This window comes from Atta cephalotes (genome assembly GCF_000143395.1).
Source record: "Atta cephalotes unplaced genomic scaffold scaffold00042, whole genome shotgun sequence".
Classification (NCBI taxonomy): Eukaryota; Metazoa; Arthropoda; class Insecta; order Hymenoptera; family Formicidae; genus Atta; species Atta cephalotes.
This window is the reverse complement of record NW_012130106.1, coordinates 663772-670356: the sequence shown is the minus strand read 5'-3', so window position 1 is coordinate 670356 and position 6585 is coordinate 663772.

Below are 6585 nucleotides of genomic sequence, written 5' to 3'. Positions count from 1 at the left end.
ACACACACACACACACACACACACACACACACACACACACACACACACATTAACCCTATTATTATTTCTTTGACATTTAATTTCTCTTCCATAAATAAAAATTAAAAACAATTTTATTCCAAATCCAGTCTTTTATAATAAAGTCTTTTATAATAAAATTATTGTATAAGATTGGTATTTTTAAAAAATTCGTTCACGTGTAAAAAACTATACAAATTCTACTTAAAATATCTTTTCATATTTTTTATTGTTTCGAGTGGATCTGGACTGGAAGATCTATCTGTGGCTCGGCAGTTGAAAAAAGAAATTATATTGCAAATAATTTGTAAATTAAGTGTATAAAATAATGAAAATAAGGTTAAAGTATACAAAGTAAATAAAGTATAAAAAGTAAACAAACATATGTATGTAAAAATGAAAATTTATTATTAATAACATTACATAGTTACATTTTCGTAAAAAATTGTTTTAAAAATTCATTTCTTTCTTTCAATCGAATTATTTTTTTTGTTAATTATTCCATCTCTTTTATTTGTTCCTCTTCAACTACAATCAATTTTTTTCTCACATTGTAAACCTCATTTGAATCTCATTTTTTTTTGTCATTTTTTTAATGGAGTACAAATTGAATCTAACATTTCTGCTGAATTCGGCCTATCATTTGAATATCTTCTAATGTGTTAGAATTACTATTATTGACATCGATATCTAATTCTATAAATGAATCAGTAGCAATCGGATTAGACAATGGCAAAGATCTTGCATTCTGTGGATACGGAGTAGAAAGAGTGCAGTTCATTGAGAGACTATTTGGAGAAAACATGAATCGGCTGAAATATGTCGAAATGCTGCTTGGCCTTGATACAGTTGTAAAAACCTAATCTGTGATTTGACTGAATGAGGATATTGTCGAACTGAAGTTTATGAAAAAAAATTTCCGCTCAATAGGATGACGTCCTGCAACATTTTAGGGAGCGTTGCGGAAAGTACGCCATTCAGTGAATAGTTCCGTAGTGCTCTTTACAGCTGAATGTATCCATTGATAATAAGTGATTAGATAATAACTATTTATGGATGATAATTTATGATATAATTATGTATACATTCAAGATAAACAACATTTATGTATACATTCAATAACAAAGGATATAAGACTATTCACGTAGCAGTTTTACGTTCAGTCAATGTAGTTGCAGTAATTTTGTCATAATTATATCTGTGCAATTTGTTAAATTCTTTTTATATTATGATTCAAACCTAAGTTTAATCTTTGGAAACGATTATCAATCCACTTAATGTTGTTAAACTCTTATTAGCATCTATAAGTTCAATGTAAAATTACAATCTCTAATACATAATCAATTATCATCTCCGCGATATCACAACTTATTTAAATATTCGTAGTTTAAAAGTAGTTATACAAACGAAAGGCCAGAAGAATTTGAAAATCCAGTAGAATTTAATTTTGACAAGAGTTCAACAACATATGATATCAAAGGTTGCAATAATATAGCTGTAGTAAAATGTTCTCTCTCTCTCTCTCTCTCTTTCTCTCTCTCTCTTTCTCTCTCTCTCTCATGATGCAAGAAATTATTATGCTTAAAATATTTTTTCATCAAGATCATTGTATGATAATGAATATAATGAGTAAACGATACAAAATATAAATTTATTGTGTATGAACATTTTAGAGAAATTATTTCATTATTAAGTATACTATATATGTTTCGAAATTATTACATAAACGACAAGTAAATAAGATATTAAAGCGTAAAACTGAAAATAACTTTAAGAGAATAATTTTAAAATATAAGATAAAATAAATATTTTAAGATAAAATAATGTACAAAGATGAATAAAAAAGTTTTACTTACTTTAAAAGAAATAATAAAAATTATTATAACTCTTAACATTATTTATAATTTGTAATGTTGCAAATATCAATTATGTCAATTTACTTATTCGTTGATTTATGTATTTTATCATTCTGATGGCAATTAAATAGCGTATATATGGAAGCGTTAATAATTAATTCTCAAAAATGATATGTCGTAATGTAATTTTATTACACATAGTTGAATTTGTAAAAAAATAATCTTTAATTTGGTAAAAAAAATTAAAATTATGGATTGTGGGTGTATTTTGTTAAACAAAAAATAAAAAGAATATTTTTGAGATTTCTACGAGTGCTTTCTATATAAAGATTGTGCGGATTTCTTCCGTGTCCAGATCCATTTTTGGAATGCCAACGTTTCATGAACCTTGCAATTCACTTCATCAGGACGAGGAGCAGCCTGATACTGATGAAGTGAATTGCAAGATTCACGAAACGTTGGCATTCCAAGAATGGACACGGAAGAAATGCGAAACGCATATATAAATAATCTTTAAATAAAAAGAATTTTTTTTCTTTGTAACTTTAAACTACTCTTGAAACCGTAATTTTTGTTTAAAAAATTTTTTTGATCATACTTCCGATGATATTCGACTCGAAAGAAAAATATTGTTTTTTTTCAAAGGGATGTTTCACTCCTTAAATATGAGTTAGCGCATGTATAAAAAAATACATGTCTCTTAGATTTTCGTTTTATAACATATTTCATGGAAAATCAAATTGATTTCGGACAGTTGTAAAACTTCCTTTGTCTCAATTCACTGCGGGGGGGGAGGGGGAGGTAGAGTGGTCTCGCGTCGCGGGGGGGGAATGGAATGACGTCACGGTGGAGGGAAAAGGGGATGATGTCACTAGGCTAAGATGATGTTATGGGGGAAAGAGGAGAGAGATAATGTCACAAGTGGTAACGTCACTAGGGTATGGAGATGACGTCACGAGAGGCAGGGCAAGAGGATAATGTCACTGGGTGCGGAGTGTGCGGAAAATTACGTAGCGGTGTCCTGATTCGCCGCGGTGCGCCATCGGGATGACGTCACATGGATTAATAGCCGCGCTCTCCGCTGGGCCGTCGCCGCAGTTCGCCATCCCCACCGCGCACGCTATACTTATCATGTAAATTTATCATTTTATATGTACCATTTCACACTTATCATCTCTTTTCCTGTTATACATAATCTTCCTTGCTGCGTTTATTAAATGCGACTTCTTGTCATAATTACTAATTCTTGCAAAAATATTTTATTCGATTTTGGGTGTAGCAATTAATTATCTTAAGAGTGTGAATCTAATTCGTAACAATAACAGCACAATGTGTGATACCATCGAGACGGATGGAACGATCACGTTACATGATATCACGGAAATAAAGAAGAAGAAAGAAAGAAAGAAAAAATAATTTCATATACTAATATATAATATGATATTTTGTTTTTAAAATTAATAATAATAGAAGACTTTTAATAATAATACGAAATAAATATAATAATAGGGCATATAAGAATCAATAACAAATTAAATTTTATATTAAAAAACGAAATATTACATATTTCGATTTTTGAATTAGACCCTCTTCAGATATTTACTTAATAGATGTTACTATGATTTAATAGTATTGATTGTGAAAAAAATATTGCATGTCGTGTGAACGTTAAACGGAAGAATCGAAATTGCTCGCCAAAAGAATTGGAAGGCCGATTGAATAGAATTTTATAACGTTCTAATAAAATTATAAATTTTATCAATTGATATCAAAAAACAATATATCACCTAGAACTTTCATCAATATGTCAAAAAAATATAATTCGATATGATACTCGTCAACTTTCTATTAGTCAGTGTAGTAATAAATAATATATAGTCTTAACCATAATGTAAAATCCACAGTCATAAATTATATAAAATTGTATTCTTCAATAAATATTATTAAATAAAATATGAAGATGTAGAAACAGTCCAGGAATAAAATTAAAAATGTATAACTATTGTGACTGACAAACAGAAAAATATTTAAACCATTATGATATTGGCAACGCAAAGTTAGATTTTGTTTACAATAGAAATGTATACTTTATGTAAGTTCAATGTCAGTTTAAAGATTAATGCTATTCTTCTGCTTTTTATTTTGAAACATCTCAGAAATTAACCCCTTATTGTAACATTGTTTTTCGTCAATAATTTCAATATTGTTTCATGTTCATCATCATCATGTTCATCATGTTCATTATCTAATCTATGTTCGATTATAACGGAACGAGAAGATATGTTCCTGCGTATATGATTTCAATGCTCAGCAATTCGTGTTTTTAGCTGTCTATCAATCCGTCATACAATGCGTCGCAATTATTACAATTAATTTTATAAACTACATTATTTTTAGACAGACGAGGATCTTTATGTATGTACCTTTATGTATGTATTTCTATAGTTTATTTGAATTATAAAATAATATTTTTTTAATGTCATTTCTATTGGTTAAATTTTTTTGTTAAAGACAGAATAAAAAGCACTGTAAATCATGATAAAACGATTGATGTATCAATGTCATTATTAGCTCGATCAACCGGCGCTGCACTTCTGACTCTGACTTCTTTAGTCTCTCTTATTAATTGTCAAAGATAAGATTAAATGGATAATCATTATTCAGTAAAATGTTTATTATAAGTATTAAATTTTTCATTCGTTTCTTAATATATAATTTAATTTGTTATTGACTCTTATAATATTATTTTACATCTTATTTATATGCATTATTTGTAAATTTTGTACGAGTCATACATATCCCCTCCTATAATCCCCCTATAATCTTCTCCTATAATTCCCCCTATGAGATATATGACAAAAATGCAAGGATTTAAAAAAGTTTATTTTTTAATACGAAATATAAATATTTGGGATTTCTAATATTTTTTTACAATATACAAATAGATAGTACAAAGATTTACTGATATAGTTCGTTTGCTTTAACATAATAAACTCGTTTCGTCGATACGCAATTTAATTTATACTAAGACCGGCTTCGCAAAGTTCCTCGATGATCGACAACATCTCGTTGTCATAAGAATTGTTGCCTTCTCAGTGCGAAGCGTCGAGCAATCATAGATGATCCATCAGCTCGTTAATATTATCCCAATGTAGTCGATCGCGTTGTTCATGTCATTGCGCAAAGTAATCTCTTTCCAGATTTCTTCTGTTTCTTGGGTGTGATGAACATCAACGGCGCGATTATGTATTTGTACTTGTATCTTCTGTTGCTCAATAATCGACCCTGCGAATGGTACATGTGTTTATGCGCGTTCGTCGCCAGCTTACTCTTGTACTTGTGCATATCGTCTTTCATATAGAGGAGATCGTCAGAAATTCTCTTGTAAATCAACTCATAAAGATCGAGTGTATCGGCGTATTGTATGCCGTAGATAATTATGTTGTTCTCGTCATTTACGTCAAAACGTTTATTACCAGTGTAGCAAACGCCTTGTATAGTACATGCAATATACTATATCGTTATCTTTATCCCGCATTTCCCAAAACAGCCTCGTCGTACTTTTGACTCAGCATATTTTTGCTCAAACCGGCTGACAACGCTTCTCGGTTTTCTGATGTTTGCAACCGATTCTGAACCTTACTAGCGAATCATCGGTCGTTTCGAAAACATTCGGACGACTCTATCAGTATACGATCGTCGTACACTAGGTGGAGGTTATTGGCTGTACATGATATTACCATTGATTATCGGATTTACGCAGAGTTGCAAAACTCTCGAACGTCTCGCTCGCTTCTTCTCCCTCTTTTTCCTCCTCCTCTTTCGCGCTTGGAGGCAGACGCTACATCATCATTGCGCGCCGAGGCTATCAACGATCTGTCGCAACGGTTTGACAATAGACTTAAAATGCCTGTCCAACGACACGTTCTCTTCGATTATATCGATCTTCAAAGCGTGATGTTTCTTGCGGATCGATTCGCTTCTCAATCTCGCGATTTTTTCACATTCACGCACATTAACCATTGTTCGTCTTTGGCGAAGTATCGACAATGACTGATCACGTTACGGAATCGCGAACTTATTAAATCATTTTCTGTATTTTCTATCTTTAATTAGCCCACTGTCCTTGTCTATTACTAGAAAATTTTTTTTTGTCACCAACAATCGCGGCACAACAAACAAAATTCGCGATACGACATGTTGGTACCCACATGATTGTTTTGTAAATGTGTTTCAAGTTGATACCATCCTGTTTGACAGGCTTAATAGGTATGCACTGTCACGTATCAGATGTTTAGGTATCCTTGTGTACATCTAACAGAAATAGAAGTTCGATGGTAGCCCATCGAGAAGTATTTTCTCACCGCATCTTGTTTGTCACATATTATCAAAAATAAAAATAAAATTTGGACGCGTCTTGCTCGGTGGAACGACAATTCACTGTTGTTGGAGAACGTAAAGTAGCAGATTTCGATAGATGTCAAAAAATTTTTGAGATATGTATTTTTGACTGTTATAGTGACTTTTAGTAGATATACACATTTTCGAAACATACGTCATTCAAGCTATCGAGTAAGCTTATGAGAACGTTGGTTTTATCGCAATTCGATGGGCCGTAAATAATTGCGCGTATAATACTCGATAGCATTTTGTTGTGCTTGCGTCGCGCTGCCTCTCATCATTCGCGATTTTGCGTTACAGTTCGTGACGC